Source organism: Bos javanicus, chromosome 12 (assembly GCF_032452875.1).
Source record: "Bos javanicus breed banteng chromosome 12, ARS-OSU_banteng_1.0, whole genome shotgun sequence".
NCBI classification, from domain to species: domain Eukaryota; kingdom Metazoa; phylum Chordata; class Mammalia; order Artiodactyla; family Bovidae; genus Bos; species Bos javanicus.
The window spans coordinates 77079119-77089785 of record NC_083879.1 but is presented as its reverse complement, the minus strand read 5'-3'; the positions used below and the strand labels follow the sequence as shown (position 1 = coordinate 77089785).

The 10667-nt window shown below is 45.7% G+C and overlaps 1 protein-coding gene across 1 annotated transcript in view; it reads right to left on the bottom strand.

Moving 5' to 3' along the window:
• Positions 1-449: 449 nt before the first annotated feature.
• The window catches only part of CLYBL (citramalyl-CoA lyase), a 266287-nt gene continuing 256069 nt past the window's right edge, over positions 450-10667 (bottom strand). Inside the window, exons 10-11 of the transcript XR_009740081.1 lie at positions 4798-8742; positions 450-1057 (exon numbers count right to left, since the gene is read on the bottom strand). The gene's annotated coding sequence lies outside the window, so the exon portion shown is untranslated. The remainder of the gene's footprint in view (positions 1058-4797; positions 8743-10667) is intronic.

The window sequence follows — 10667 nt, the reverse complement described above, 5'->3', positions numbered from 1 at the left end:
CCAGGGACAGCGCGAGGCTGTGGGTGGGGTTCGAGCCCCAGAAGGTTGCTCTGTGGAATGCATGGATGGGTCAGCATGGGCTTCAGGAATGGCAGGAAAGAGGTTGATTTTTTTTTTTTTTTAATTGTACCACAGTAAAATATACAAAACACAAATTTTTACCATTTTAACCACTTGTTTTTGAAATTTCTCTTCTTTTTTTAAAAAAATTTTTGGCCACACTACGTGACATGTGGGACCTCCCTGGTGGCTCAATGGTAAAGAATCTGCCTACCAGTGCAGGAGACGCAGTTTTGATTCCTGGGTCGGGAAGATCCCCTGGAGAAGAAAATGGCACCCCACTCCAGCGTTCTTGTCTGGGAAATCCCATGGACAGAGGAGCCTGGAGGGCTATAGTCCATGGGGTCGCAGAGAGTCAGACGCGACTGAGCGACTAAGCACAGCACATAGTAATTCTATGGTTTATTTTTTAAAATAATGATCATAATGTTTTCTGTAGTAGTTGTACCATTTTTACATTCCTACCGACAGTGCACACATGTTCTAACTTACTATTCCTCACCAATACCTATTCTCTGTTTTTTCTTTTCTTTTTTAAAAAATAATATCTATCCTAATGGGTGGGAAGTGGCATCTCCTTGTGGAGGAATGATTTTCATGGCATCATTAAAGAGTCAGTCATCAAACAAAAGGTCCGACCGGCCCAGTGCCTGGCGTGTGCTGAATGTTTCAGAACTGCCCCTCCTTTAAGGCACTAGCGGTTTGAGTGCGTCAGACCAAGCGATCTCAGCTCACTAGATTCTTAGCTTTCTCTGGGGTAGGCCCTATTTGGAGACCAGTGGCCCACCTTGGCAGTGGGATTTTATGGGCATCAATATGTCCATCCGGCCCCAAAGGTGGTCTTCACCAGGCTGGCGTGGTGCCCAACGTCCCCAGCAGGAAGGTTACCTCTTGATTTGGAGACGCGGTGCTGGGCGGAGTGGCCTCCTTGTCTGTGTGAGTGCCCTGGATGGCTGGCACCGGGCACGGAGTCCTAGGAAGGCGGGCCGAGGCCATCCTGTTGGGAAAAGGCAGGGAGACGATCTGAAGCTGGAAACCAAGCAGCCTGGAGAGGCAGGGAAGGGCTGGGGATGGCCTAGGACCAGGTCCTCTGTTCCTGGGTCAGTGGCTGAACGGGGACGTGTCCTCTCTCCTGTCGGTGTCAGAACTCCCGTGTGGCTTCATCCGGAACCAGGACACTCACTCTCTCTGGGACCTTTTTGGAGTCTCCTCTCCTGTTCACCTTTCCATCCTGTCCTGAACTGCACCCCCATTCGTGTCTCCACTTGCCAGCTCCCTCCCACTTTGAGTTTTAGTCCCTGCGTTTCTCACCACCTGGAGCTTAACTAGAAAATCTAAAAGGCTTGATTCATCTTTGTTCTAGATCACAAGTAGCTTCAGGCTAAATGTGCCAAGTAGGGTTTAGAGAATAAAAGGAGGATTTTGGAGAACACAAGATTATGTCCTTTGCATGTTTAAGAGCGCGTTCTCGGTCGTATGGCTGTGGCAGTCAGTGGAGACGCAGGTGATGGAGGCATTTCCCCTCCTGTTGAGGAGTCTGGTGTGTGGTCAGGGATGTAAACGTAGAAGCCAGTGGATGTGGACAATTTAAATGCGCCAGGTGCTGCCGTGAAGATCGTACACTGTCTGGGGGAGGCAGAAACAATTGGGGGGATGGCTCAGGGAAGGCTTCAAAGAGGAGGTGACTCCAGCTCACTCACCTTGGCTGCAGTATCAAATAATTGGGGTTTGAAAGGTGTCAGAGTCCAGAGCCCACCTTGCTATTATGTATATGGAATTTAAGTTTCTCTCCTTAATTTTCCTATGGTGTTTTTTGTTTTAAGAGAGAACTACACCAGCCAGGGTTCCAGGTCCCCTTCCTCACACGGGATATCAGGGGACAGCAGTTGGGTTACCTGTTTTCCTATCATTTCTCCATCCCGGGACTGTGGGGGATTAACGAACTGATGCTCAAAGAACTTTAAGAATCTTACATCGAAAAAACTTGTTAGTATCAAGTAGAAAGTACTTCTTACTAATATTTACTTAGAGATGGTTGAACAACAGAAGTATACGTGAAAGCTTTAGCTCTTTGATTGATCAAAAAGAAAACATGTTAAAACATTATACTTTAAAGTCATGAGTAATCAAAAAATACAATATGTTTTCCCCACCAAGTGTATTCATCTCTCCCTTCAAAAGTTAGGACACACTTAGAAGAATAAAAAATTTTTAAAGTAAACAAAGGTAAAAAAGAAAAAAAGTACACACTTAAGGTTAGTGAATAATAGCTAGTAAACCCACTGTTATAATGGCTGCAGACAGGAGCAAAGCATTTCATTTTCTTCAACTCAACAAATATGTTAAAATCAAGATTCAAAGTTTTTTTTTTTGGTATTTTGTATATCTACACACTATTTTATTTTTAAAAAGAAAAGGTGACCTTTTCTAGTTTTTTATTTTAGGGATCCATCACTAAGTTTTTTGTAACTCCTGATATTGTCTAAAAAAAATAGGTTTTAAAAAAGACCACTGGTGATTTTCAGGCATTTATTCAAATATTTCCCTGCTTCTGAAATACATGGAAAAGTGATATGACTGCTTTCTTAAAGGATTTACCCCGGATTACTGTCTTCAAGTAAAGGGATCCTGAATTCAGTCCGGTTGTCAGTTTGATTAAGAAGGAAGTAGCTCATCTTAGTATAAATATTCGTGAACAGTGCTGTGTGACAGTCTGGCCCAGAGCACCCAGTGGGGGAAGCCTTCAAACTACAGTTGGAAATATTCTAAATAATTTATTTTAGAATTAGTGGTGGTAGGTTTGAAGAAAAGACTTCTCTGTGGGCTTGTGATTTTCTTGGGGAGCAGAGTGAAGTCCCCACATCTTGGGGCTCTGGGCTGGTGACAGCGTGTGGATGCCCCCGTGGCTCCCGGATCGTCTTACTTGCATTCCTTACTTTATCCTACGTGACCTCCCGGTCAGGAACACTACACTTACATATTTAAGAAACAGGCACTTACAGTTCCTAATGGGGTAGCAGCAATTTCTTTCCTCTCAGAACTAAGACATTTTGAAATGATGTATTGACAAGAAAGTTAAGGGTAAGGGATGTGTCTAGATTCGGTGGCTCAGGCAAGAAAGGAGGAAGAAAGTTTTGAAGATGTTAGAAACTGTCGTTGCCATTTCAGGCTGTCAGCTTGGCTAACTGGAAGAAAGGAGGCAAGATAGTTTCTTTCTCTTAATGGAAATGCGAGGTGGGCTAGAAGAATATTTAAGAATTAGGGGATTAACATTTGGGGGAAGTGCAGCAGGCCTGGCCAAATTTTGTTGAAGTCATTCAGATGAAAATCTGAATCAGAAATTAAATCTAAGTGAATGGCATGCTTCTTCAGTTTACCGAAATGGTGACTTTAGTGATAGGAAAATAATGTGATCGTGGATGGCCAGTCTGGTCGTGGAACACGAGGAATTTTGTGTGTTTTGGACTAGGCAGGGGAGGGCTTGGACGGTCACCCTATTTCGGGAATGCTGTGTAAGCCAGGAGTGCTAGGGATTTGCCCGTCCTGTCTGTTATGTTTGAGTTTTTGGCTGTATGTGGGTTCCGTGTAAGATTTGAATGTCCTTCTTGGTTGGCTAGAATCTTTGCATGAGAGCACTTTTGAGGAATATTGGTAATGAAGCTGGGAGCCACTTAGGGAGCTGGCGTAGAAATACTTCTGGACACACGGACGAGCTACTGCAGGAAAGGGGCAGGTGCCTGGGATTAGCAAAGGAATTGCCCAGGAAATGGGGGAATGAGGCAATCTTCCTGACTGCCTTGTGGCGGGCAAGGCACATTCCAAGCTGTAGTAGCCAGGGCGGGGCAGGGCGGGGAGCGGGGGCGGTGTTTTCAGGAAGAGGGGATGACCACACCACTTTCTTTTCCTGGCAAAGTACACGAAATGCAGATTATACCACAAGTGGCCGGATCAATGCCAGGTTTCCCTCTAGATAATTCAGACCATGGAGATGAAGGAAGAGATGCCCAGAGCAGAGATGGTGGATGAGATAAAAGTGAGAAGTTTATGGTAGTGCTTCCCATCTTTTATTTATGGTGGCACACAGAGAAAATAGTATTATTTATCCATTTATTTATTTTTCAAAGTTTTTTTGGCTGCACTGCGAGGCATACAGGATCTTAGTTCCCAGACCAGGGATGGAAGCCATGCCCCTCTGTACTGGAAGCACAGTCTTAACCACTGGAGTCCCAGGAAGTCCCAAGAAGATAATATTTTTATGGCAACTGGGCAGCTGTTGGCAGGAGAAGACCACCTGGGAAGCTAAGGGTCACTAAGGGTTGAGGAGATCAGAGGTTCAAGCACACACCTGGAACCCATTCTTGCACACTGACTGGGAAAATTCTGGCCCAGTGAACATCATGATTGCAGAATGGAGCTCATGGAGCCCTTTGAGAATCTGATGAAGTTTATGGACCCTCATCCCAGAAAAACCATTACGTACATGCATGCATGCCAGGTTGCTTCAGTTGTGTCTGACTCTGCAACCCCATGGACTACAGTCCACTCGGCGCCTCTCTCCATGGGATTCTCCAGGCAAGAATACTGGAGTGGGTTGCCATGCCCTTCTCCAGAGGATCTTCTCAACCCAGGGACTGAACCCAAGTCTCTTACGTCTGCTGCATTGGCAGGCAAATTCTTTACTACTAGCGCCACCTGGGAAGCCCTCCATCATGTACATACACATAGAATTTTACTCACAATTTCAAGGGCTTCATGAAGTGCTCAAGTCCACTTCTGGACCTCAGGATAAGAATCCTCCCTTTGGGTAATTAAAGAAAGGATGTTAATGAAGAAATGGAGGCAAAGTCATGTGGATAAACTGGGAAAAACACTCGGATTAAAAAAAAATCCATCTAAAGAAGGACAGAACCACAAACTCTACCTAAAAGGGTTTTCAAAGACCCTGTCTGTAAAGCCCTCGCTTTGGAAATGGTTCAAAGGTTGGGGACACCAAGCAGAAAATATCCAGTCCAGGTAATTAGATCCAAGCAATTGAGCAGATTGCAATGGTTGAGCAGATTGCTGAGCTCCATGTTGTCTACTTTCTAAAGGTATTAGTGCTAACTTGGTCAGCGTGATTATTTGGTAAACGGTCAGTGCAGAGGCACAAATTTCATTTCAGAATCCTTCCCTTCCAAACTATTTTCCAAAGGAACCTTCTCGAATTCTCTCAGTATGTATGGGGGAATGGGCTGGCCCTGGGGAAGCCGGCTCCCGCAAGTTTAACAGGGGCTCCTTGGGCACTTCCTACCCTGAGAGGTTCTGCTGCTTGGTTTGTAATCAATTGTTCTGAGTGACTCAGCTTCACTTGCCCAGCTCAGGGCTGTGCACCCTCAAAACACCTAGATTCCTACCACAACAAGTACTCAAAACAAGCCATTCAGGGCTAAATGCCTTACCAATTATTTCAGGAACAAAACAAAAACCAGATCTCAAAAGACTAAGTGGTGAGGAAGGAGTGGAGTGTCAGCTTTACCTTGAATAATGCATGACTTCTGTTAGTTTAACCTCAGGTCTCACATCACATAAAATGTTGCCTCCTTGCAAAATGTAGCCTGGAGGGAAATTTTGCCAGTGTCGTGCTCTGGTGAGTTAATATGCATTGCAACAGTTTTATAACAGATTATTTACCAACGGGAACAGAATGCCTTGGCACGAGATGCTTTTGAGAGAGCAGTTGTATTGCACCAGCTAATTCCATGTTTTAGAAATCATTTCCACGCACCTCCTAGTTCTTGTAGGTTCTCTCAAATTCTTCCCTCTACCGGTGAAATGAAAGAACTGACAAGTAGGTGAGATTATGTTGCCCTCTGGTGTCTGCCAACCCCAAAGAAAGAGCTAGAACTCGAAGGGGACAAGAAGTAGAAGGAAAATGGAAAGAAGACACTCCATACCAAGAGCAAGAGGGAGGGGTGGGGAGGTGAGGGAATGGGGAGAGAAGAAGGGGCATCAACCTGATATGGATCCCACCTCTTCTTGCTGGTGAGTGACAGGTTTTCAACTCCCCATACTGGCTGAGAAAGAGAGTGATTTCCGGGCTATTGGCCTGATCAACCTGGAGCCTTTGTGATCTGTGATGGAGGAGGAGGTTCATGGGAGAATAGGCCCTGATTTTTCTCTTTGGAGAACCAATGGGGGGAGAAAACTGGGTGATGGTCGTCCATCAGAATTGTAGATGCCTATCTGAGGACCCATCTCTTCCTTGATTGAAGACTGAGATTTCCATCCCTTCTGGGGATTACCAGAAGATGCATGCTCCTTGGAAGGAAAGCTATGATAAACCTAGGCAGTGTATTACAAAGCAGAGGCATCACTTTGCCACAAAGGTCCATATAGTCAAAGCTATGGCTTTTCCCAGTAGTCATATACAGATGTGAGAGTCGGACCATAAAGAAGGCTGAGCACTGAAGAATTGATGCTTTCGAATTGTGGTGCTGGAGAAGACTCTTGAGAGTCCCTTGGACTGCAAGGAGATCCAACCAGTCCATCCTAAAGGAGATCAGTCCTGGGTGTTCATTGGTAGGACTGAAGCTGAAGCTCCAATACTTTGGCCACATGGTGTGAAGAGCCAACTCATTGGAAAAGACCCTGATGCTGGGAAAGATTGAGGGCAGGAGAAGGCAGTGACAGAGGATGAGATGGTTGGATGGCATCACCGATTCAATGGACATGAATCTGAGCAAACTCCAGGGGATAGTGAAGGACAGGGAAGCCTGGCGTGCTGCAGCCCATGGGATCACAGAGTCAGATGTGACACAGCGACTGAGCAAACAACGATGACTTTATAAGAAACTCAGGTTGGTGCTAACTAGAGTCAAGGAAACGATGAAGGACTAGAAAACAAGGGAGGTTTAGAGGGAGAAAGAGAAAGCCGATGGAATCTTTTCCAAAGATAGTTAATTCATAGATTTGCAAATTATTTCAATTTATTGAATCATTATGCAACTATGCAATGGAAAGAGAAGTAGGCATAATAATAGTGGTTTCCCCAAACTCTTATCTGTAGGAATACAGATAAGGGGGGGGCGTGGATTGGGTCAGGAACCCTACTGGGCACTTCCTGTTTCAACCCCCCGAGGTATTTCCCTCACAGGTGGGACAGCTTAGATGAAAGCATATGAATGCCTAGGGTTGACTGTTAGGGCAAAGAAGCTGCAAAAGGACACTCAGCCCACGTGGGGTGTGTATGGGATCCTATCCATTTCACCTTTGAACTTGGGCTCTTTGAGTACCCGTTCACCTCAACTCACTTCCCGTGCATTTCCTCCCTCAGAGGAAGTGACTCCACTACTTTGGCCACTTAATTAGAAGAGCCCACTTGTCAGAAAAGACCCTGATGCTGGGAAAGATTGAGGGTAGGAGAAAGGGGCGACAGAAGCTGAGATGGTTGGAGGGCATCTTTGACTCAATGGACATGAGTTTGAGCAAGTTCCAGGAGACAGTGAAGGACAGGGAAGCCTGGCGTCCTGCAGTCCATGGGGTGGTGGAGAGTGGGACACGGAGCGACTAAACAACAGCTTCTATAGCACTGGCTTTGCAGTAACCTTCATGATCTTTCCTACAAAAAAGATTTGGTGAAGCTCACTGCTTTCACACTGGGTTGTTCCTTAAGAAATCAGTTCATTTTGGCTTTGTTTTGTCAAAATATGAGATGCACCGAATTGGATCAATCATTTTGCTAAATCCTCCCCCTGCCATGACCGTGTCTTCCTTTGTAAGTCAAAGCTATTTTGTGTTACCCATGCCACAAAATGATCTGCAAAATGAAAGAGAGGGACAATCTATTCTAATGGTTGGAAAGCAATAAAAAATATTTCAGTGCACCTGGCCGATCTTGACTTCTGGGGAGCGTTCACTTGTGAACTGAAAACCAGCTCTCAGGGTTCTAATTCTGAGGGCACGTCTTCTAAGGGAAAAACCATCTTCGTTTTTTGGTTTCAGATTCTGCATGTGTCAAACGAAAGTTATTAGCCTGCACCCCTCTATCGGTGATGCTGTGCAGAACTGTAGTTGATTTCTGTGAGGCTGATTCTCAGAACGGGGGCTTGGAGGTTGGCGGTGGAGGGAGAGGGGCTGAGGGTGGGCTGGAGGTAGGTAAATCCATAGAAGGCAGTCCTGTCAGTTTCCTCGGCCAGGGGTGGGGGGAGAGTGGGCTCTTAAATTCAAATCTTCCTAGGCCCCATTTTTCCCTCTATCTTCCTTCCTCTCTCAAATAATAATGCCCTTGTGAAGAAAGATTTAATTTTTTTTTTCTTTTATTGATTTTTGTTTTCTTTGACCAGGGTTGAGGGATCTTAGTTCCCCTGAACCAGGGATCAAACCCTTGTCCTGGCAGTGAAAACCCCTGACCTCTAACCACTGGACTGTCAGGGAATTCCCAAGAAAGGTATTTAAAAATTAAAGGACAACTGACCAAAAAAAAAGGAGGGGGGGACTCCCCTCCTGATCCAGTGGTTGAGACTTGCCATGAAAGGTATTTTAAAAATTAAGAAACAACAGACAAAAAAATCTCAAAAAAAAAAAAAAGGAGGGGAATACTTGCCTGGCAGTCCAGTGGTTGACTCTTTGCCTTCCAGTGCTGGGGGTGTGGGTTCAATCCCTGGTCAGGGAGCTAGGATCCCACATGCCTCATGGCCCCAAATCCTAAACATTAAAAACAAAAAAAAAGAAGTGATATTGTAACAATAAAGAATTTTAAAACTGATCCACATAAAAAAATCCTAAATAAAACCCCAGCAGAAGGTTCTGGATGCCTGTCTCACCCTCCTGCAGGCACCTCCCACCTCTCAGAGGCTGCCTGCAGCCCACGGCTGGGTGAGCAGGAGATTTAAGGCTGTCGGGGTCGGGCTGCAAACCTGCTGGCACCCTGGCTGATGAATCAGTAGTAAAAACTCGGCTCAGTAATATTTGTACGGAAAATGCAATGTTTGCACACTAAAGCTCTCCAGATTTTTAAGCCGTAGGAGTGAAGCCAGTTTACAATCAATGATAACAGGTTTCCCTTGTTGCCATTACCACAAATAGTATCTGATTTCGGCGAAATGGTGGCGGGCAGCAGGAGACCCAACAATGCAGATTTTAATCAGAAAATTTAATTTTATATACAATTCACAGTTTGTGCATGGCGAGAAGTGTTTCTCACTGCATGAACTTTCAGGACTCGGCTCCAAGCAAAAAGGAGTTTCAATTGATGTAACGCCTTTCTCAGCACACAATACCCCCAAAGCACTTCCTGGTAATACAGGCTAGTGCTGCTGCAGGCCACATCTTTCTGAAAATCACCCAGCAGATTTATTCAGAGCAATTAAAAGAAGCGGCTGCTCCCCACGCAAATCTGTGGTTAATGTAGATATTAAGTTGGCTGAGATTTCAAGGCCACGTGGCCTCCTTGGGTCCTCTCTGGGCTGGGTTGCTCCCTGGTAAAAGGCACCTTTCCGCCTGGGCTTATTGTGTTTCCTAGTTGACTTGTAAACTGAACAGAAGCCTGAATTGAAAATGTTGATGGAGCCTTTAAGAGAAGGGCACTGAAGGAGCTGCCTCTCAGGCTGAGCCCAGAAGAGTGGTGGGTATGGGGTGAAAGGTCAGGCGTGCAGGCTCCTGATTCCCTCGCTGGGCTGGAATGCTGGCTGGGTCCTAACAGGTCGAGGCTGGTTTTTTGGATTTGGGGGTGGGACCAGAGCAGACCCTGTGTGATGGAGCGGGGTGGGGGGATTTCACACACATACTTGGTAGGACTGTTGGTAAGAGTCAGAGGAGGCAGAGTAGGGGAGGCAAGAGATGGAAACGGCCAGAGGCTGAGCATCGCAGGGAAGTTCAGTTCAGTTCAGTCGCTCAGTCGTGTCCTACTCTTTGCGATACACCAGGCCTCCCTGTCCATCACCAACTCCCGGAGTTTACGCAAACTCATGTCCACTGAGTCGGTGATGCCATCCAACCATCTCATCCTCTGTCGTCCCCGTCTCCTCCTGCCCTCAATCTTTCCCAGCATCAGGGTCTTTTCCAATGAGTCAGTTCTTTGCATCAGGTGGCCAAAATATTGGAGTTTCAGCTTCAACATCAGTCCTTCCAATGAACACCCAGGACTGATCTCCCTTAGGATGGACTGGTTGGATCTCCTTGCAGTCCAAGGGACTCTCAAGAGTATTCTCCAACACCACAGTTCAAAAGCATCAATTCTTCGGTGTTCAGCCTTCTTTATGGTCCAGCTCTCACATCCATACATGACCACTGGAAAAACCATAGCCTTGACTAGATGGACCTTTGTTGACAAAGTGATGTCTCTGCTTTTTAATATGCTGTCTAGGTTGGTCGTAACTTTTCTTCCAAGGAGTAAGCATCTTTTAATTTCATGGCTGCAATCACCATCTGCAGTGATTCTGGAGCCCGAAAAAATAAAGTCTGACACTGTTTCCACTGTTTCCCCATCTATTTCCCATGAAGTGATGGGACCGGATGCCATGATCTTCGTTTTCTGAATGTTGAGCTTTAAGCCAACTTTTTCACTCTCCACTTTCACTTTCATCAAGAGGCTTTTAGTTCTTCTTCACTTTCTGCCATAAGGGTTGTGT